The sequence below is a fragment of the Misgurnus anguillicaudatus genome, chromosome 8, assembly GCF_027580225.2.
Source record: "Misgurnus anguillicaudatus chromosome 8, ASM2758022v2, whole genome shotgun sequence".
NCBI lineage: Eukaryota > Metazoa > Chordata > Actinopteri > Cypriniformes > Cobitidae > Misgurnus > Misgurnus anguillicaudatus.
Window position 1 is genome coordinate 5,209,798 of NC_073344.2, and position 24,448 is coordinate 5,234,245.

General features: G+C 37.4%; 1 long non-coding RNA gene across 1 annotated transcript; it reads right to left on the reverse strand.

Annotated features, from left to right (window-relative positions):
- Positions 1-4,902: 4,902 nt before the first annotated feature.
- On the reverse strand, positions 4,903-13,818 carry LOC141365631 (uncharacterized). Its single transcript, XR_012370706.1, has 6 exons — positions 12,732-13,818; positions 12,519-12,623; positions 8,123-8,144; positions 7,842-7,863; positions 7,561-7,582; positions 4,903-5,889 (listed from the first exon to the last, which is right to left on the reverse strand). It is a non-coding gene; the product is annotated as an uncharacterized lncRNA (long non-coding RNA).
- Between the last annotated feature and the right edge of the window lie 10,630 nt (positions 13,819-24,448).

The window sequence follows — 24,448 nt, forward strand, 5'->3', positions numbered from 1 at the left end:
TATCAAATTCAGGTTTGTTTGGTCTGGCCTTGTACTTTTCTGGCAGTCCAGTCATCCACACATTCTCTAAGTCAGGGTCCATTGTCTGTAAATACTTTATTGGTAAACTCATCTTTACAGCATTGTCATCAGTGGGTATGAATATGACAGCTCGTGATGATGATTTCAGTTTTAGACTGCATGTGCGAGCAACTGCTTCTTGAGCGGAAACTTCCCTAGATTTTGCATAGCAATTCATGACCTGCTTCATGCTTTCACAGTCAGACATGTTATCATGACTTGAGTCTTTTATTACTTTTTTTAAATAATCACTCATCTCATGTTCAGCTTTTGAAATGTATGAGAGAATGTACATGATACAACTGTATGGATTGATAATGAACTGTATGTCCATGTTTGCATTCCAGGCTCTTAACAGCATTGGATTATAGCCATTAACCCAGCAGTCACGTGGTCGTCTCTCCATGACAATTACATTTGATGTTGACAGACATTGAAAATATTTTTTATATTCTTCATAAGTCATGTTTACTTTTTGAAGCAGCTGTGCTGTGGTTTCAAAACTCTGTGTTGTGTCATTCAGCAGATCCCACACTTTTTGAAGTTGTGCTTTTGCTTGTGCAGTACTGTCATTTTCTCTCTCTTCTGTTGCTTCATTTTCTTCATCAGACTGATCTATTGGAGGAGGCCTGGGACGAGTTATCATGGTTGTGTTCATGGGTGGTTTGGGAAATCCAAATCTACAGTGCTTATTGTTTTTTCTACAGGATTTGGAGTGGTTACGACTGTGCATCTGTACTTCACTTACAATTCTATGTAGTTCTGGGTCTTTGTTTGGGTCTGGAAGTTTACATGAGATATATTTATCAATGAAATTGCACACATCTTCATCTTGATCTTTTTCAAATTCTGGAGAATCTTTCACCCAAAATAGGCAGTGAATGTGTGGAGAGCCACGCTGTTGAAATTCTACTCTATAAAAAAAGTCAATTACCTCACCGATGGGTTGAGCAGGTGACATTATTAGATCTCTTATCAAGGCTTCAACTCGTTTTTCAAACATGCGCATGGCTGTGACTGGGTTGCTTTTAAGAATTTCACATTTCTCTGACCAGTCTAATTCAGAAAAGTTCACAGTTTCACCTTGTTGTGCTTTAATAGCAGTAATAACTTCTGGCCATCTCATCTCAGCAGCACTAAATGTACAGAAAAATGTAGGTGTGCCCAGTTGTCTTAGCATAGAGAACAAATCACGCAGAGTCTTCTCCCAGTAAGCTGGTGTTCCTCTTAGTGGCTGCATGAAACGTGTTGCCTCTTTGTTGTGTACAAGTTTTTCTAACTCAGATTTATCCTGCAGCAGTGAACAGTTTATTCTACGACCATCACGTGTCATAGGTTTTGCTTTTCTCAACTGAATGGACATACTAGATGTGGCCATGTGCATTTCTGTGACAAACTGTGCAAAAAAAATGTAGTTTGTATCCTTTGCACAACGGTTATCTACAGAGAATAACCTGGTGTTAAAGTATCTGCTTGGGGAGACACATTTCACTCTGTCAGGCTCATCAAAAGTGTTCTTACCATCAGGAAACTGCACTGGAAATGCCATAGACTCGAGCTTAGGAATTTTAAAAATGCTTACAGGACTGTTTTTCTCTGCAGGGGCAATACAGAATATTCCATCATCATAAGACAACATATGTTGACCAGGATCTGGGGGCTGTAGACATGTGTCCAAGACAAGACCCGATTGTTGTTCATTATTAGATTCAGGATCATCACTTGAATTATCATGTTCATTTTCATTGCTCTGTCGTTCTGTGTTTTCACTTTGGCTGTTGTTGTCAATATCCATTGGCTCATTGTGTGCACTGCTGTCATTTAAAGACTGATCATACTCATTCAGCATTTCATCTGCCAGGGGAGATGGATTTATAACAATATTTTTATATTCTGAATGCATATTTTTAAGTTTTCCTAAAGCAGATAAAACCTTGTGCATATTCATAGTCTGATACTGATAATGACCTTGGTAACAAAGACGTCTTTTCAGTTTCACTGTAAGCAGCTGCGATTCACTTCTTGGTCTAGGTAAACAATTAACTGTTGTTTCCACTTCAGATGCAACTGAAATCACAGCACCCTTTATAGCTCTCTGTTGGCCTTTAGGAAGTGTTAAGATTTTAGCAAAAGGAATGTACTTTGCAATTACATGTCTTTCTAGAATATTCAAATTGCATAGCTCTGGAGGAATGGGAGTAAACTGAAGCTTATTGGCTACAGCAATGTCTGGCATTGCACCTCTCAAAAGTGTTGAATGACAGCTGTGACAGATCCATTCTGTGTTCCTCATACACTGATCAGTACAATCAGAACAGATGTGGACATAGTTACCTGTCAAACATAGTGAAACAACTGTTGGATTCTTTTCATAGCTTTCACGATCACAGGTGCGCACTTGATTTGAGAAGAGTGCTCTTGCACAGCATGTGCAGATATATGTTGGTCCCTGTTTAATAATGTCTCTGAAAGTTTGCAATGCCTTCAATATCACTGGATTCTGTGTTTCAGCAAGTTGGTTATTTCTGAACACTTGTGTTGCCTGGCGCACACAGTCAATTACTTTATATTTGTGCTGAATGTCTTGTGCACAGTTTATTTTGTGAAGTATTTTGAGCGCTGATATACTGTCTTTAGTTTTGAAAAAATTATATGCTTTCTGACGAGCCCTGAAAAGCAAGTCATGTTGATAAAGTTTTTTAAACGTGTCCTTTCTTTTTTCATAAAAGTTTACATCTATTTTGCACCGGTTTGTATAATAGTCTTTTTGCCTTTGCCTGAAAAGTGCATCTCTTGAATATCTATCAGTGATGTATCTCTTCTGTTTTGCCTTAAATCTATCACTATTCTTGTAATTTCTTTTGACATAGTTTTTCTGTCTCTCTCTGAAATATTCATCCATACTGTAATTTCTTGTCACATAGGTTTTTTGTTTCTCTCTGAAACGCTTATCCATTCTGTAATTTACAATGATATATTTCTTTTGTTTCTCCCGGAATTGTGCATTACTACTGTAATTGCTGGTTATTTTTCTCTTTTTTATATTTCTGTATTCCTCGTTGGTCTTGTAATTGTAGATTCCATAACATTTTCTCTGATTTCTGTATTCGTCATTATTCTTGTAATTCACAATAGCATAAACCCTTCTTTTATTCTTATATTCTTCAGATTTGTTATAGTTGTTTTTCATGGCTTGTTTGTGCTTTTCCCTGTAAGCTGTATTAGTTTGATAACAGTTCTTCATAGCTTGGTTATGTCTTTCCTTGTATTCTCTGCTTGTTTTGTAATGCTCAGATTTTTTGGTCTGTTTCCTATCTTGTTTTAAATCCATTTTTTTCTGCCATTTTATCCGGTAATCCTTGCGCCTTCTGGATTTGTTAAGCTTTTTTGATTGCTGATTCAAGTCAAATGTTTTCACACACTGATCATTTGGTTCGGACAGTATAATTTGAATTGAGGAATTTTTTGAGATGTTATGAGAAAGCTTATTTAATTGAACATTTTTGTCTCTGTCCAAATTGTCAATAACAGAAGTGTGAATCTCCATTTCATCTTCATCTGTCATATTGACTGGCCACTGAACTGGATCTCTAACCTGAATTTGCTGTTGTGACGATGCAGCAGGCGCACATTGGTCATTAGTGGACAGAAATTGTTTTTCAGATATTTGAGATGCTACACACAGCTCTGTGTTATCAAGATACTCCATGGAGACATCAGTATATACTGTTGTAAATGATATTGGCAGCAGATCAAATTGCACGTTATCGCTTAACTGGAAACACCCTTGAAACAACAGCAACAGTCTCTCTATCATGTCTTCTAAACGTGAAAATGTCAACATTACAGCAGTACCCGTGCCATCATTAGTAGACATGCCATCTGGCGTTCTGCAGTGTGAATCGAAATATCCAAACCTCCCTGAGCGATCTCTAAACAAAGCAACACAATAAAGTCCACACAAAAACAGGCAGTTGCTGATTTCACCTCTGAGACATTGCAGAGTATTCTCAAGGTTGTCATAGCTGCCTAGTGCAGGTGCATCTCTTAGTAATCCAAACCTCTGGCCATGTTTAACGATGTTGTAAGAGCACAAGTTTGTCTCAAGTTTATCCGGTAGCTCATCAAAATCAAGGAAATTACTCCGAAATTGTCCTTTACTCTGTAGTGTTTGCTTGACAAGAGTGTACAAAGCATCACCTTTCTTTAAAATGTCATCTAATTCCAAACTGTCCAGCTCATTACGTTCGTTGTGCACCGCGAGAAACATTAAGGAATTGCACGTGCACTGTGACCCTCTGGAATAAATACCGTACCTCGGGTCACTTTGACAGTGGGACGCCGTAACAGAAAGCACGTCTGGGCTTACGTCACTCGCACTTGACACGGAGTTAATGCACAGTGAACTTTCTACCTTTCTGCGCTGCTTCTGGGCTTCACTCCTTTTCCCTTTTCGTGGCATGAAGATGGAACAGGTGTTAGAAATCTAAAGATCTGTTTATAGCAAAGTACCTCTCGTATGTTAAACAAGAGCAAATTTTCCAGAAAAAACTTTAATAACAAATTCAAAGACCCACTCGCTTAATGAATATTAATGCTTATTATACGTTATGCTTGTACTCAATACCAGTCAAATTACTGTATTTACATACACACAATGTAACTCTTATAACGTCAACCCTTTATATTTCACCGAATTACAAAAAATGTTAACTAAAGGCAATGCCAGTAATGCAACCAATTAGTAAAGGCAAATGTTATAACGTGGTAAGATTCAAATATGAACTTGCCAAACCAAAATACTTACTGATATTTTAATTACCTTGTAATGCACTCAATATCAATTACAACAAGAGTCAAACTGTAAATATATTACTGATATATTAATTATCTTTTAAAGTACAGGACTGAAATTTCAGTAACAAGTCAACAAATTAAATATACAAGCACACAAAACTATAGCAATTGAACTGATATACTGTCAAACACTGTCAACCCCAATACTGTACAAAAATGTTAACCAAAAGCAATATCAGTAATGCAATCAATTAATAAAGGTAAATGTTACAATGTGGTAAGATTCAAAGAGGAACTTGGCAAACCAAAATATATTAATGACCTTTAAATGTAGTCTATTCAAATAGCAGTTACAACAACAGTCAAACTTAGAATATTTTACTGATATATTAAAGTACTGTACTAAAATTTCACCGTTAAAACAGTCAAGAAATTAGATATACAAACACACAAGACTATATCAATGGAACTGTTGAACTGTTAACCACAATATTTTACATAAATGATAACCAAAGGCAATATTACTAATGCAATTAATTAGTAGAGTATAGGCAAATGTGAAAAGACTCAGATATAAATGTAATATGTTTCAAAGATGAACTTGCTAAAACAAATTTTTTTTTACTGATATATTAATGACTTTTAAAAGTACTGTAATGTGTATTATCTATTATAAGCAGTCTAAAAGACTTTAGGAAATTATGTAATTTTAAAACTATAGTAAATTATTGTGTGTGTTGATGGTGTTGATTTCCCAACGCAGTCCTCTAATCAACGTTGCTTTGTGAAGACACTCAAGGCAGCAGGGCACACTGGAGCTGTAGGTAGTTCTGCTCTCACTCTTTCTGTCAAAGCAAAAAGTTAAAGGGACGTTCTGTTTTGGGGAAAGTCAGTGTTTTGGGGTTAGGGCAACAGATTGGCTGGGTGGGGTAAAAAAATGGGTCGTTTTTTTTGGGTAGAAATTATAGGCTTTTTTTTTTAGTTGAATCGGTGTTTTTTTGGTTTTCCTGGCAGTTTTTAAGAGGCAAGCTGCTTGGGTATGCATTGCATGTTTTGCAGTGTTTAAATGCAGTTTGCGTTTGAAGAGGAAGCAAGCAAGCAAGCAAAGCAGCAACGTTTTGAAATGTGCAGCCAGGTGTTTGTGAAGTAAAAGTACAGAATAGAAGAGAAGCAATGATTTTAGCAAGATAAAAGTTTGAAAGAAAATGTATATAAAGGTCAGGACAGGACAGGACATAACAAACAAACACAACACAAAGAGAAAAAAAACAAGTTAGTTACATTCTAAAGTCAAAAAAAAGCACGCATATTACAGAATGATTAACAGTAAATACTTAATTGTACAAAACACACTGCAGGACAAAAATAAGTTAAAATTTTTGTTTTAAACTCAAAGTATTAAGATCATATTAAAAATACACTCCAATATCAGTTTTTGAAAAGGCTGAATTATATTATCTTGGTTACACAGAATATAGATCCAGTCTGTATGTCCATTCTGTTAAGGGTGGGGCAGTCAAAAGCTGATGCTCTGTACAGAGTGTTAAGTGTATGACACAAACTGACTCTGATTTCTTCTTTTAAAATCATATAATATTTTTCATATTTCCATGCAAACTGCTGATTAAATTTAATAGTGTATGTTCCTTCATGAGGTCATAAAGTAACCAGGCAGTGAAAATCAATTGTGCATTGCAGTTACTAGATGCTACCTTTAAACCATATTGGCTTTGCCATTTTGGCAGAAACAAGGATGTGACTACACATGGGTTTGTTGTGTTCAGATTGACTAGACAGCAGGACGATGTATGATCTTATGTTTTGGGCATGTAATGCGCAATATTCTGACAGCCAGGTATGTGATATGTAGTAATTTTTTAATCTGTACAAATTTTATGTTGAGTAATATTATTCAGCCTTAGGAAAATTATTTTAATAAAATCCCAGTCATCTCTCCCCCATTGTTAAAGCAATAGTTTGTCTAAAAATTACATTTTTATGTTTATCAGCTTACCATCAGGCCATCCGAATTGTAGGTGACTTTGTTTCTTCAGTAAAACACAAATGTAGATTTTTAACTCCAACCGTTCAGTCTCTCAGTGAATATGCATGTGGATGGTATCAAAATTTGATAGAGAAAAATAACTCTGCGGCTTGTCACGACACATCAATGTCCCAAGAGATAAAACTGAACCAACAGGTTGCGAACCAACTTCATAGGTGCATACTGCCACCTATTGTATCGGGTGCACTGCATGAGGGTGCATAAGCACTATACGGGGCACCGATATAGTAGGTGGCGGTATGCTCTTATGAAGTTGGTTTGCAACCCACCCTTAAACACCAAGAAGAAGATGTGCACACACGTACTCCTTTAGGCATAGTGCTGTATTGAAGGTAAAAAAATTATATAAATACTTTTCGGTTTCTTGCACAAACCGATCGTTTCATGTCTTAGGACATTGAGGTGTCGTCATGAGCCGCAGAGTTTAATTTGGATTTGTCTGTACATTCCTCTGTCGGGTTTTGTTACCACCCACGTGCATTATACATCTGACAGACTGAAACAGTTGGGAGTTAAAAATCTATATTTGTGTTTTACTGAAGAAACAAATTCACCTACATCTTGGATGGCCTGGGGGTAAGCTGATAAACATAAGATGAACTATTGCTTTAAATGTGAAATATGTAACTGTTACTTACAAAGATGAATTAGATGTCCAATCTAGGAAAAACAAAATCAACAAAAACGACAAATTAGTTCAAAGTAGGCATGACCACATTTACAGTGTATTTAGAAAGTACTTAAACCCCTTTACTCTATTTGCAAATTTGTTATGTTTGCATTAATCCTTTTTATAATTTATATATACCTCAAGAATTTAAAATTACAAATTCACCTACATCTTGGACAGCCTGGGGGTAAGCTGATAAACATAAGATGAACTAATGCTTTAAATTTGAAATATGTAACTATTACTTACAAAGATGAATTAGATGTCCAATCTAGGAAAAACAAAATCAACAAAAACGACAAATTAGTTCAAAGTAGGCATGACCACATTTACAGTGTATTTAGAAAGTACTTAAACCCCTTTACTCTATTTGCAAATTTGTTATGTTTGCATTAATCCTTTTTATAATTTATATATACCTCAAGAATTTAAAATTACAAATTCACCTACATCTTGGACAGCCTGGGGGTAAGCTGATAAACATAAGATGAACTAATGCTTTAAATGTGAAATATGTAACTATTACTTACAAAGATGAATTAGATGTCCAATCTAGGAAAAACAAAATCAATAAAAACGACAAATTAGTTCAAAGTAGGCATGACCACATTTACAGTGTATTTAGAAAGTACTTAAACCCCTTTACTTTATTTGCAAATTTGTTATGTTTGCATTAATCCTTTTAATAATTTATATATACCTCAAGAATTTAAAATTATATTACTTTCCAAAGATAATGCAGTTGTCACAATATTAAACACTGTGGACTGGTTTCACAGACAAGCCTATTAAGCATCTTTAAAAAGCACTCCTTTGAAGAAGACATTACTGGTGTGTATCATAAGACAAATCAATGGCACTGGCATGGCATATCTTAAGATGTGTTTTACTAAACCTTGTCTGTGAACCTGGGGGTGTGTTAATAAAAGTCCCATGTCAGATGCAGCTTTTCAAGGCCTAATTAAAATGTTCTGACTCAAAAAAAAAAAAAAGAATTTAAATCATTCTCATTAATCAACATCTAGTACCCCATAATGACAAAGTGAAAACTGAATTTAAGACATTTCTGTAAAATGTTTTAAAGGAAAAAAATAATTTCACATTTACTTAAGTATTCAGACCCTTTGCGATAACAATAGAAATTTTGTTTAGGTGCCATTTATTTGTGTTGATCAATGCCGAGATTTTCTACACCTTGACTCGAGTCCACTGAGATATCCTCACTAAAACCTTATCAAAATGACCCTAAGCAAAGAACAAGGACAACACAGTAGTGGTTTAGGGACGACTATGTGAGAAGTGGACCAACCAAAGCCCTGACTTCAACCTCACCAAGCATCTCTGGAGAGACCTGAAAACGGCTGTCAGCCGACAGTTCACATCCAAACTCACTGAGCTTGAAAGGATTTAAAAAGAAGAATGGCAGAAATTCCTTCAATCCAGATGTGCAAAGCTTGTTGCGTCATTCCCAAAAAGACTCGAGGCTGTACTTGCTGCAAAAAGTGCTTCAACTAACTACCAAGTAAAGTGTCTGAAAAATTTCATTTTTTTTCTTCTTTTAAATACATTTAGACATTTCCAAAATCCTGTTTTCAGTTTCTCATAATGGGGTACTGAGTGCAGATTAATAATAAGAGGGGGGGGGGGGGATTATTGTAGTATCACATTGAGACCTAACAAAATTGAACTGTGTAGGGGGTCTAAATAGTTTCTAAATACAAAGGTCCACAATGTGCAGTATTATGTCATTCAAACTTCAGTGTTTCTGCTGTCCTATAATAATTAGAGCCCGACCGATTTATCGTTTTGCCGATTTTATCGGCCGATATGAGCATGTCGCAGATATATCTGTATCGGCGTATAAGCCGCAGATATGCGCCGATATGAACGTTTGTTACAGAACACATTAAATGCATTTGAAAGATGTAAGTACTTGTTTGTCCAGCAGAGTGCGCCATACTGGTTGCTAATGGCGACCCAGATCACTCACTGTAGTGACACCAGCCAATCCCCCACCCCCTTCACTTCAGTCAGTCAGTCTCTCAGTTCAGGTGGCTGCAGTCACGCAGTGTCTTCTTCACAACATTTTTACACCTGGTATTAAGACGCGCTTTGGTCGATTGGATTATAAATGGACAAGAGAGACGCATTCCCGCCTACATTTGGTGTTTTTAATCCGTCTCTTTGTCGACTTGCGAGTTAAAACGCAAGCGGGAGAAATGACGCGAGACGGAGAAATGACACGTTTAAACTACGTGCAGCCGTGCACTTATATAACACTATATGAGATTACTGCTGCTTGTGTTGTTAGTTAACACGCTCATTTCAGAGCAATTGATTCAATAAGCTCGCGCAACTCTACACCCTTGCTAAATAAAAGAGGCGGAGCGAAGACGCATTAGTTTTATTAAAGTCTAAAGTTTGCACGGAACCCTGTGTTTGTGTTATAAAAACGTTGTGCACAAGCACAACATTAAACATAGCGTAACGTTACATTAGTATGTGCTCCGTCAAGCATTGTCTTCGTAACTGTGAGTGGCTAACTAATTTGTGAAGTACACAACTTACTGTAAAGCTAATAATCAATGACTTCATACGTTTCTCTTTATAACGTTATTCTCGTCAAAACTGCAAATGATGCAAGTTTTATGTATTTTGTTCTCTTTGTGTTTTAAAGTTATTAATAATAAGTCAAGTTTACTGTTTAGTGCACTGATATCCAACTAATTTTGGATAATAAAGTTTATTGTTAACTTCTTGCCTATAGTACATATCTTTGTCACATCAATATAAGTGTTGGATCACCACATTTGTGAGTGATCACCACATTTGTGAGTGATCATTGCATTGCATTGTATTTATTCATAGTATATTATGTTAAAGTATATAGTGTATTCTATGTACAGTACTTTAGTATAATATACTGTAGTATACTGAACTATAATGTACACATAAAGAATATCGGCCGATATATCGTTATCGGTCTTTTTTTACTCCCTAATATCTGTATCGGCATCGGCCCGAAAAAACGCATATCGGTCGGGCTCTAATAATAATTGGTAAAAATTAAGTCTTGATCTTATTTAGTCGTACCCAAAATGATCTAGTTAGTCACATATGCTTCAGAATAAACAATTAATTATATGATATTCCTGTTAAAAATGTTCCCTTTCCTGTGGTATTAATGTAAAGATTGTTACTTTAATAAATTATCGCATCAGGCAACACAATAGAACCTAAACTGTAAAATGCCACCTTCAGAATTAAACATTTTTTTAACTCACCCCCTTGTCATCCAAGATGTTTGTCTTTCTTTGTTCAGTTGAATACAACCAGACCTATATTAAATAATACCCTGGCTGTTCCTTGCTTTGTATTGGCTCTGATCAGAGACCAAATGTTTAGAAGCTCCAAAAACTGCATCCATCCATTAGTAAAGTAATCAAAATTTAATGTATCCAGTGGGTTAATAAAAAAACAATTCATATTTTGACCTTTTAGTTACAAAACATACCTTAAATAAACAGACAATAAAACATTTAGTGTCTAACGACTGTCAGTTTTGTCACAACTCATGATGAAACACAAGAACCAATAAGATTTTACATACCACTATATTTAAATCTATAGTTGATTTTGTTTTATAAAATTACGTATATGTAACTAATCACTAAATGTGCTCAGAACCAAACTTTTTCTTATAAACCTTATACTTTGCTTCTAAATACATTTATTAAACCACTGGGTTGTATATGGATTACTTTAATGATGGATGGATGGATGGATGGACTTTTTTGAGATCGTAAATGTTTGGTCCATGATCAAACTTATTACAAAGCAAGGAGGAGCCAGGATGTTGATAATTAGAACTCTGATTGTGTTCGGCTGATGAAGGGAAAGGCATAAACACCTTGGATGACTTAGATGGGGCTAAGTAAAAAAATCTATCATTTTTATTTCTGAAGGTGGAGTACATCTTCAATAAAGTCAGTTTTACTTTCAAACTAGGAGTGTAACGGTTCTTCTCGGTAAAGAATCGAATCGTCCTGTTTTCCGCCCACAGTTCGGGACGCACGGGCACCATGTTTAATTCGACCACGCATTTCTATTATAGTTTGGTGAAAAAACGATGCATAAAAAAGCTAATGTATGGTTCTGAATAATCTCTGCATGTGTTAAGGTGAAAGTACCTGTCCAATCAACTCGAAGTATGCAAATTTGTTGCCAACCTCACAGTTCATCCTCGCGTGTTTGTGTGTTTCACAGACCGTTTAGCACGGCAAACGAAGGAGAAAAGACACTAACAGAGTCATCCCCAGCTGCAGCAGCGATGCTCAAGAAAATGTGGACAAAACTGTAAAATTCGCAAGTGCTGTATGCCTAAGGCAATACATCTAATATGACGAGTCGCTTTACGCGTCAATCACCAGGGTTTTGTTGATAGCACACGATCGCAGGTGAGACAGAAACAGCACAAATTGCCTTCTGTGTTTGAATTTTAACAAACCTATCTTCTTGCAAAAAAAACTTGAAGATAGCGGCATAGAATATAAAAAGTAACCCAGTGTTTTAAGCTATTTTATGTTCATATTGAATTGCACAGTAAAGCTGGTATATAGTATAATAATACAAGTGCTCTTAAGTGAAAATGTTGATTTTGGCAGAGGTTAAAAACGGCTTAGGTTTTTATTTTTGTAAAGCAGCCTGTTATGACCAATGTGTACTGAAACTGTGACCCTAAGCCGTGATACGCACCGAAACGTGAGTAATTTGAACCGTTACACCCCTATTTCAAACATGCTGAAATGGCCAAAACTGACAAACAACAATAAACATTGGTAAACAATATCTGTTACATTAACAGAAAAACAAAGTTATAATGTCATTAGGCAATTACTGATTCAAAAGTAATTGAAAATGACTTACCAGTGACGCAATGTGGATGGCTCTGAAAAGAGCCTTTGGGTTCGCTATAATAAATTGTATGAAATGGGTGCTGTTGCCCAGCAAAACCAGGAATTTGGCTGAGGTCTAGAGAAAATCAAACAGAAGAAAAAGAAATGGTCACTAAATATCTAAATAAAATATGTCATAACTTGTAAATTTAGTAAGAATTTGACATTCAAAAATAATACTTACTTAGCTAAAGCAGTTAAATGTTTTCAAAAGAGCAAAAGAAAGAAAAATAAACATTACTATTTAAATATCATGTGCAAGGTTAACTGTTCAGAAAAAAAGTATTATGTTGCAACAGAGATTGTTATATAAATGACTTACCACAAAAATGTCTAGACAGCAAAAAATGATGTAACAAAAGTACAGGGGGAAGAGAAAAAAAACATACATTATTATCAAATCATAATGGTTGATATACCAACCATATTCTGTTTACAATAGTATATTTTATAAAGTATATTTTGAGGAATTGCCTCCAACATAATAATAAACGTTACACTAGAAAAAAACGCATGTATTTTGTGTACTTCCCCCTACCTAGGCTCTTTATTCAAACATTTTTTCGTCTCTCGCAAATAACAGTGGAGCTAACAGTGCTAATAATGCGGAAGCTCAAGCTGGGCGCGACCTCCCGTGTTCGCGCCTAACAAACGTATCTTAAACAAATAAGTTACCATAACTTCAAAATGAACGTAAAAACTATGATAAAATATGAAACAGGTCAAAAACTCATGAACAAACAAGGCATTTAAGTAAAGCCTCGCCTGCAGATGTCACTGTAGCTTCGAGTAACGTAACGTTATGTTATTCTTTTATAGACGACACCATGCATTTATTATATATAATTGCATATGTTAGTCCACAACTTAAGTGGTTGTTCCTACCATCCATATAACCTCGGTTAAGTTGATTTTTGTTACCAAAAACAGGCAGACGCCTGAGTGTCTGACAACCCCTTAAGTTAACGGTTAGTTACCTTTTCCCTCACTGAAATTGTTCGGTCGGTCCGTCCGTTTAACGGTTCACATTAACAATATATCAAACTAAAATCATATAAACAATAAAAATGGGCTTTAGCCACAATTTCTTAGGCTACAATTATTTGAACTATCCGTTTGTTTTTTTTCCAACGCATAATTTACCTCAGAAAACAATGATAGCAGAAGATAATCCGTTATATTTCTTTATTGTTTAAACGTAAGTAATATTACACTCATCTAAATTAACAATCGACATATTTAAAATCATCAAATTGATTAATCCACCGTCTGCCTGTGAAATTTTAAGACTTTTATGAGGAAATTTGACTTACCTCAAGAGATAGCTGAGAAAGTGGCGCTCGCTCAGTGAAGGCAAAACCAGTGAGAACCGGAAGCAAGCTCATTAGCTATACAGACTCTCGTCCAAAGCTGTCGTCTCATTGGTTTGAATTAATCACGTGATGTTACCTAATACCTGAATACTAGTCGTATAACAAAAGTATTTCAAAAATATATATAAAATATTATCACATTTGAGCTTTGGATACGGGGCAGACAATATTAAACCATAATATTAAAAATAATAAAACAAGAAAATCTTCCTTAAACAGTGATATAAATGAAAATAAAATAAATATAATGCTATCAATGGCCATATGAACTCATTTGCTCTTATATATATAAAATGCTTATCATTTTGTTCGTTATTTTATTTAATTGATTAACTTTGAGAAATGCCCAAAATGGACAATTCTACAATAAATTGATAAATTCTTTGCCTTAAACAGTGCTTCCCAAACAGTGGGCCGCTGCCCCCCAGTGGGCCGTCGCAGTACTGCGGGGGACCTTGACTAGGCTAAATAAAAAAATCATGTGATATTAAAGCGTATTTATGTATATATTGTATATTTGTTTATATTTATTTCATTTTTTATTATACTGAGGTGAGATACATTGCTTAAACGTTTTTATATATATTTTTTTATATTTTTTAACATAGTTATGTAATTCATTGCAATAGATTTATGAACTATTTGTGAGCTATGTAGCTTCTGTTACACACTTTTGGGTGGTTTCCCAGACTGGGATTAGTTTAAGACAGGACAAGGCCTTAGTTTAATTATGAAATATAACTAGTTTGAATAAAAATGCCTTACTAAAAACATACTGGCGTGCATTTTAAGGAAAAACAAAGGGCACTGATGTATTTTAAGATATGTCAGTGCATGTTGTTTTCAGTTTGGAAAGCTCTTATATTTATTTTAGTCTAGGACTAGTCTAATCCCTGTCCGGGAAACCACCCCTTTGTGTTATAATGGTAAATACTTTGCAGAAAGTATGTAGTGTTATGGTTTTATATATGAAGAGTTTTGTTGCAAAACGAGATAACCACCATTATTTTAATTGTTCAGAAATATTGTTTTTTGGTTGTGCATTCCAATTAATTTCAATTCAACTGCAGTTGTTTTGTTTTGATTTAAACCTTCATAACTTAAAAAATACAGCTAAGTAGCACCATAAAACAAAATAATAACATGATAACATAATAATAAACATATTTTCACAAAAATGTAAAAAAAATGGATTTATCTCGTTTTGCAACGAAACTCTTCATTTATTTGTAAAGAATTTTTACGTCATCTTTCAACAGAATATAAAATACTTTCCATAGTTCTCATGATTCACATGAGATTCTTAAAAACTGGTTATTAAATGTTGGTAATGTGCAAAGAGACAATCAGCTTTATTAAAAATATATGTTATACTACAAATGGGGGGGGGGGGTCGTGGAGCTTTTGCTATGTTTTTGGGGGGGCTTACCAGTGTTAAGTTTGGGAAGCTCTGGCCTAAAATATTACACAGTGATAAGATGGCACTGATAGAACAGGAATATGCTGGATAAGGTGACTAAAATGGGCAGAAAAATTACTGGATCTGATGTTAAAACCATCTCCAATCTTACAGACCAGTATACCCTCAATCTGGCATTGAGGATACTGGATGATCCATCCCACCCACTTTTCTTAGAGTTCTTCTTACTCCCATCTGGATGTAGATTTCGAATGCCATCAACAAAAACGAAACGTGCCATTACATCATTTGTACCGAGGAGCATTCAGTTACTGAACAGATCAGACAGAGGCACAAAAAATAATTTTTTATAGACATTTTTAATTAGACATTTTTAATTAGCTATCGATTTATTTAGATATTGGACTTATTGTATGCCATTATTATTGCTATTATTATTGTCTTGTGTTGTTTATGTTTTGGTTTTTTATGTTTGCCATGTCGTTGGATGTTTGTTAATGTGGCTTCCTTGAGTGCAGAACAAATTCCCTTCGGGGCAATAAAGGTATCAATCAATAGGTACAGACACACTATCATCAGTGTCATTATCCTAGTGACTATTTGTGAACCTCTTAAATGGCAAACAATTCACATAGATGTTGCAGTAAAGCACCAGCTGGGAAAAATCAAAGGTCAACATCCTATTTATCTTGTCTAAAACATAGATAAAAGAAAAGATGCATCAATATTCACATAAAAACAACAGCAGTGTGCATTAAAGTATACTGTGTATCAGTTCCCAGATGTAAAAAAAACATGAATATCATTATGCATTACATTATTGTCCGAAAAATGCTGCATAAATGTTTTCCCAACTAATAATGAATTTAAATATATTGAAGTTTCAAGCATCAAAACCTTCATGTTTACTGCATACTCTGATCTTGTAGCTAACAATTACATAGCAACTGCATAGCAGCATCCTAGCTAAGCTAATCATCCTAGCTAGCGTCATATTAAATCAAGCTAGCCCTGCTGAACAAAGCAGCATACCAGCAAGACCAGCATATGTTGTGTTTTGGTGCTGGTTAGCTACTGAACACAAGCTAAACCAGCATCAGCACCAGCATTAGCACCAGCTAAACCAGCACCAAACAAGCAGTAGCACCAGCATCCCATGCTGGTCATACCAGCAAGACCAGCATATGTTGTGTTTTGGTGCTTGAAACCACCAGCTAAACCAGCATCAAACCAGCATAATTTCCATGCTGGTCCATGCTGGTGTGATGCAGTTTTTTCAGCAGGGAGCTTCATGCTAAACTATAGGCTATAGCTTTGTATTAAATCATGCTAACTTTATGCTAAATCATGCTAACTTCATTCTAAATTATGCTAACATAATGTTAACTTTGTTAAATGATGTTAAATCGTGTTAGCTTCATGTTAAGTCATGGTAACTTTGTTTAATCATGCTAGCATCATACTAAAACATGCAAACAGCTAGACTAAACTAAACTTCTCAAGTAAACGTTTATCCTGTGAAATTGTAAAAAATGTTCAGACTCGCTTTTTCAAGCCAACATAAAGTTTGTCTTCAAACTTTAATATCTAGTTATGTTGGCTTGACAAAGCCAACATACTGTTCTTCGATCTAAGCTTATTATTATTATTATTCTTCTTCTGTTCATACTTTTTACCAATTGTAACTCCTCCTAGAGCTTTCAAGCTACACCCACAAAACTTTACAAAACTTTTAAGACTGGTCCGTAGATAGGTGCTATGCCTTTTCTAACTGATGGGACCTACCGAATTCCTAAACGGGGCGCTCAAACACCCCAAATTTTCCATTGACTTAACATTGCGACAAACTTTGACGGGTCATAGCTGCAAGCGAGAAATTTGTACAAACTTGTGGGTTACCACATTTGCAGAGGCTGGCAGGCTCTGTAAGAACATACATCACATTGGGGTGTAAGTTTCACCCCTGGGGTGTAGGAGGCCCCCAAAATTCCCCATTGACTTATAACGGGGCAGGAAACACGCCCATATAAGGGAATAAAAACGTTCCAGATGGAATATCTTCGCTTTACAGTGTCATAGAGACATGGGGGTGGGCTCATTTTACTCAGGCATCCAATCAGTCTCTCTGGATCATCCCATATCAATTAAGCCACGCCCCTAGCAACCATTTTTTGGGCACCCTAGCAACATCTCCCATAGACTTCCATTATAAAATGCCCAGATGTATATCTTTGCAGCACAGTGTCACAGAGACATGGGGGTGGGCTCATTTTACTCAGGCATCCAATCAGTCTCTAAGGATTCTTATTGAGCTATTAAGCCACGCCCCTAGCAACCAAATATGAGCACCCTAGCAACATAATAAACAAAGCCTTATATCTCTGGATCCGAACATCATAGAGACATAGGGGTTGGGTCTTTTGGTCATGTTAGCTTCATGATAGCTTCAAGCTAAGTCATACTAGCTTCATGCTAGTTTCATGCTAGCTTTATGCTAATTTCATAATAAATCTTGCTAACTTCATGCTTATTCATGTTAGCATCATGCTAGCTTCATGCTAATTCATGTTAGCATCATGCTAGCTTCATGCTAATTTATGTTAGCATCATGCTATCTTCATGCTAATTCATGTTAGCATCATGCTAGCGTCATGCTAATTCATGTTAGCTTCATGCTAGCTTCATGCTAATTCATGTTAGCATCATGCTAGCTTAATGCTAATTCATGTTAGCATCATGCTAACTTCATGCTAATTCATGTTAGCATCATGCTAGCTTCATGCTAATTCATGTTAGCATCATGCTAGCTTCATGCTAATTCATGTTAGCATCATGCTAGCTTCATGCTAATTCATGTTAGCATCATGCTAGCTTCATGCTAATTCATGTTAGCATCATGCTAGCTTCATGCTAATTCATTTTAGCATCATGCTAGCTTCATGCTAACTTCATGCTAATTCATGTTAGCATCATGCTAGCTTCATGCTAATTCATGTTAGCATCATGCCAGCTTCATGCTAATTCATGTTAGCATCATGCTAGCTTCATGTTAGCATCATGCTAGCTTCATGTTAGCATCATGCTAGCTTCATGTTAATTCATGTTAGCATCATGCTAGCTTCATGCTAATTCATGTTAACATCATCCTAGCTTCATGCTAATTCATGTTAGCATCATGCTAGCTTCATGTTAATTCATGTTAACATCATGCTAGCTTCATGCTAATTCATGTTAGCATCATGCTAGCTTCATGCTAATTCATGTTAGCATCATGCTAACTTCATGCTAATTCATGTTAGCATCATGCTAGCTTCATGCTAATCATGCTAACTTGATGCTAGCTTCATGCTAATCATGTTAGCTTCATGCTAGCTTCATGCTAATTCATGTTAGCATCATGCTAGCTTCATGCTATTTCATGTTAGCATCATGCTAGCTTCATGCTATTTCATGTTAGCATCATGCTAGCTTCATGCTAATCATGTTACCTTCATGCTAGCTTCAGGCTAATCATGCTAGCTTCATGCTAAATCAGGCTAGCTTCATACTTAAACATACTAACAGCCAGATAGCCTACTAAACTCAACTTCTGTCAAACAGTTTTTAACGTTCAGGCCAGGCTTTGTCAAGCCAACAGAAAGTTTGTCAACAAACTTTTCTATCTAGTTATATTTTATTCTTACATCTGCATGTTTTTTCGGCACCTAACTCGTCCCGCACGGTTTGTCGTAGACCCATGAAAGAGGGCTCAAATCGACCGGCTTATTGAGGAGAGGTGTGCTATGACTTTTATAAGCGATCGGGTGCAGGATTTCCGAAAGGGGGGCGAAAAACCACCCGAAAAATCCCATTGACTTAACATTACGCCCAACTTTGACGAGTCATAGCTCCGCTCGAGGATTTTGTAGAAACATGTGGGTTACAACATTTGAAGAGGGTGGTAGACTCTGTAAGAACATACATCACATTGGGGTGTAAGTTGTACCCCTGGGGTGTAAGAGGCGCCCAAAAGTGCCCCAATGAAAAGTCAATGGGGGAAAATCCCATAGACTTAACATTGCAAAAACTTTGACGGGTCATAGGTACAAGCGAGGATTTTGTAAAAACATGTGGGTTACATTATTTGAAGAGGGTGGTAGACTCTGTAAGAACATGGATCACAATGGGGTGTAAGTTGTACCCCTGGGGTGTAAGAGGCACCCGAATTTTCCCATTGAGGAAACATGCCCATATAAGGGAATAAAAAAGTTCCAGATGGGATATCTTTGCTTTACAATGTAGTAAAGACAAGGGGGTGGGCTCATTTTACTCAGACATCCAATCAGTCTATCAGGATATTCCCAAAGCTTTTAAGCCACGCCCCTAGCAACCACTTTTGAGCACCCTAGCAACATAAAATTCAAACAGTTATATCTCTGCAGCAGAACATCGTAGAGACATGGGGGTTGGACCGTTTGACTAACTAGTGACTCAGAGTGTAATCATTATGGGATGCCAATTTTTTCCCTAGCAACCAAATACAGTACCCTAGCAACAGAGTAAACAAAGCCTTATATCTCCGCATCAGAACATCGTAGAGACACGGGGGTTGGACCGTTTGACTCGTGACTCAGAGTGTAATCATTATGGGATGCCAATTTTTTCCCTAGCAACCAAATGCAGTACCCTAGCAACAGAGTAAACAAAGCCTTATATCTCCGCATCAGAACATCGTAGAGAAACGGGGGTTGGACCGTTTGACACGTGACTCAGAGTGTAATCATTATGGGATGCCAATTTTTTCCCTAGCAACCAAATACAGTACCCTAGCAACAGAGTAAACAAAGCCTTATATCTCCGCATCAGAACATCGTAGAGACACGGGGGCTGGACCGTTTGACTCGTGACTCAGAGTGTAATCATTATGGGATGCCAATTTTTTCCCTAGCAACCAAATACAGTACCCTAGCAACAGAGTAAACAAAGCCTTATATCTCCGCACCAGAACATTGTAGAGACACGGGGGTTGGACCGTTTGACTCGTGACTCAGAGTGTAACCATTAAAGGATGCCAATTTTTTCCCTAGCAACCAAATACAGTACCCTAGCAACAGAGTAAGCAAAGCCTTATATCTCCGCATCAGAACATCGTAGAGACACGGGGGTTGGACCGTTTGACTCGTGACTCAGAGTGTAATCATTATGGGATGCCAATTTTTTCCCTAGCAACCAAATGCAGTACCCTAGCAACAGAGTAAACAAAGCCTTATATCTCCGCATCAGAACATCGTAGAGACACGGGGGTTGGACCGTTTGACTCGTGACTCAGAGTGTAATTATTATGGGATGCCAATTTTTTCCCTAGCAACCAAATACAGTACCCTAGCAACAGAGTAAACAAAGCCTTATATCTCCGCATCAGAACATCGTAGAGAAACAGGGGTTGGACCGTTTGACTCGTGACTCAGAGTGTAATTATTATGGGATGCCAATTTTTTCCCTAGCAACCAAATACAGTACCCTAGCAACAGAGTAAACAAAGCCTTATATCTCCGCATCAGAACATCATAGAGACACGGGGGTTGGACCGTTTGACTAGTGACTCGGAGTGTAATCATTATGGGATGCCAATTTTTTCCCTAGCAACCAAATACAGTACCCTAGCAACAGAGTAAACAAAGCCTTATATCTCCGCATCAGAACATCGTAGAGACACAGGGGTTGGACCGTTTGACTCGTGACTCAGAGTGTAATCATTATGGGATGCCAATTTTTTCCCTAGCAACCAAATACAGTACCCTAGCAACAGAGTAAACAAAGCCTTATATCTCCGCATCAGAACATCGTAGAGACACGGGGGTTGGACCGTTTGACTAGTGACTCAGAGTGTAATCATTATGGGATGCCAATTTTTTCCCTAGCAACCAAATACAGTACCCTAGCAACAGAGTAAACAAAGCCTTATATCTCCGCATCAGAACATCGTAGAGACACGGGGGTTGGACCGTTTGACTCGTGACTCAGAGTGTAATAATTATGGGATGCCAATTTTTTCCCTAGCAACCAAATACAGTACCCTAGCAACAGAGTAAACACAGCCTTATATCTCCGCATCAGAACATCGTAGAGACACGGGGGTTGGACCGTTTGACTCGTGAATCGGCGGGTAATCACTATGGGATGCCATTTTTTCCCTAGCAACCAAATACAGTACCCTAGCAACAGAGTAAACAAAGCCTTTATCTCCGCATCAGAGCATCGTAGAGACATGGGGGTTGCACCGTTTGACTCGTGACTCGGAGTGTAATCATTATGGGATGCCATTTTTTCCCTAGCAACCAAATACAGTACCCTAGCAACAGAGTAAACAAAGCCTTATATCTCCGCATCAGAACATCGTAGAGACACGGAGGTTGGACCGTTTGACTCGTGACTCGGAGTGAAATCATTATGGGATGCCATTTTTTTCCCTAGCAACCAAATACAGTCCCCTAGCAACAGAGTAAACAAAGCCTTATATCTCCGCATCAGAACATCGTAGAGACACGGGGGTTGGACTGTTTGACTCGTGACTCGGAGTGTAATCATTATGGGATGCCAATTTTTTCCCTAGCAACCAAATACAGTACCCTAGCAACAGAGTAAACAAAGCCTTTTATCTCCACATCAGAACATCGTAGAGACACGGGGGTTGGACCGTTTGACTCGTGACCTAGAGTATAATCATATATTGTTCCCCGAAATTTGCCACGGCAAGCACCACTTCACATTTTCTTCAGGAAATGTACCTATCTAGTTAGTGGTGCTTGCATTTATGCAAGGCATCACTATTACTATTCCTCAGGGATATTATTCTTATTATTATTAGTGGTGCTTGCATTTATGCAAGGCATCACTATTACTATTCGTCATACTTATTATTATGTTGGCTTTGAAAAAGCCAATATATTGTTATTGCTATTAAACTTATTATTATTATGTTGGCTTTGAAAAAGCCAATATATTGTTATTGCTATTAAACTTATTAGTGGTGCTTGCATTTATGCAAGGCATCACTATTACTATTGCTCAGGGATATTATTATTATTATAATAATTATTATATTTTATTCTTACATCTGCACACTTTTTCGGCACCTAACTAGTCCCGCACGGTTTGTCGTAGACCCATGAAAGAGGGCTCAAATCAACGGGCTTATTAAGGACACGACTGCTATGACTTTTATAAGCGATCGGGTGCAGGATTTCCAAAAGGGGGGCGAAAAACCACCCGAAAAATCCCATTGACTTAACATTGAGCCCAACTTTGACGAGTCATAGCTCCGCTCGAGGATTTTGTAGAAACATGTAGGTTACAACATTTGGAGAGGGTTGTAGACTCTGTAAGAACATATATCAAATTGGGGTGTAAGTTGTAAAACTGGGGTGTAAGAGTCGCCCAAAAGTGACCCAATGAAAAGTCAATCGTGGAAAATCCCATAGACTTAACATTGCAAATACTTTGACGGGTCATAGGTACGAGCCAGGATTTTGTAGAAAGATGTGGGTTACTAAATTTGAAAAGGGTGCTAGACTCTGTCAGGATGTCCCCCACAATGGGGTGTAAGGTTACCCTAGCAACCATTTTGGTCACCCTAGCAACCTATCCCATAGACTGCCATTATAAAATGCCCCGATGGATATCTTTGCACCACAGTGTCACAGAGACATGGGGGTGGGCTCATTTTACTCAGGCATCCAATCAGTCTGTCGGGATCCTTATTGAGGTATTAAGCCACGCCCCTAGCAACCACTTTTGAGCACCCTAGCAACATAAAATTCAAACAGTTATATCTCGGCATCAGAACATCGTAGAGACACGGGGGTTGGACCGTTTTACTTATGTCTTGAAGTGTAATCATTATGGGATGGCAATTTTCTCCCTAGCAACCAAATACAGTACCCTAGCAACCGAATATACAAAGCCTTATATCTCAACATCAGAACATCGTAGAAACACGGGGGTTGGACCGTTTTACTTGTGGCTTGGAGTGTAATCACTATGGGATGGCAATTTTCTCCCTAGCAACCAAATACAGTACCCTAGCAACCGAATATACAAAGCCTTATATCTCAACATCAGAACATCGTAGAGACACGGGGGTTGGACCGTTTGACTCGAGACTCAGAGTGTAATCACTATGGGATGCCAATTTTTTCCCTAGCAACCAAATACAGTACCCTAGCAACAGAATAAACAAAGCCTTATATCTCTGCATCAGAACATCGTAGAGACACGGGGGTTGGACCGTTTGACTCGTGACTCGGAGGGTAATCAGTAGTGGATGCCAATTTTTTCCCTAGCAACCAAATACAGTACCCTAGCAACAGAGTAAACAAAGCCTTATATCTCCGCATCAGAACATCGTAGAGACACGGGGTTTGGACCGTTTGACTCGTGACTCGGAGGGTAATCACTAGTGGATGCCAATTTTTTCCCTAGCAACCAAATACAGTACCCTAGCAACAGAGTAAACAAAGCCTTATATCTCCGCATCAGAACATCGTAGAGACACGGGGTTTGGACCGTTTGACTCGTGACTCGGAGGGTAATCACTAGTGGATGCCAATTTTTTCCCTAGCAACCAAATACAGTACCCTAGCAACAGAGTAAACAAAGCCTTATATCTTTGGATCAGGACATCGTAGAGACACGGGGGTTGGACCGTTTGACTTGTGACTCGGCGGGTAATCACTAGTGGATGCCAATTTGTTCCCTAGCAACCAAATACAGTACCCTAGCAACAGAGTAAACAAAGCCTTATATCTCCGCATCAGAACATTGTACAGACACGGGGGTTGGACCGTTTGACTCGTGACTCGGAGGGTAATCACTAGTGGATGGCAATTTTTCCCTGGCAACCAAATACAGTACCCTAGCAACCGGATAAACATAGCCTTATATCTCCGCATCAGAACATCGTAGAGACACGGGAGTTGGATCGTTTTACTTTTGGCTTGGAGTATAATCATATATGTTACCCAGAATTTTGCCACGGCAAGCACCACTCACATTTTCTTCAGGAAATGTACCTATCTAGTTATTATTATTATTCCGCTTTCTTCTGAGACTAAATTTCCGACACTAACT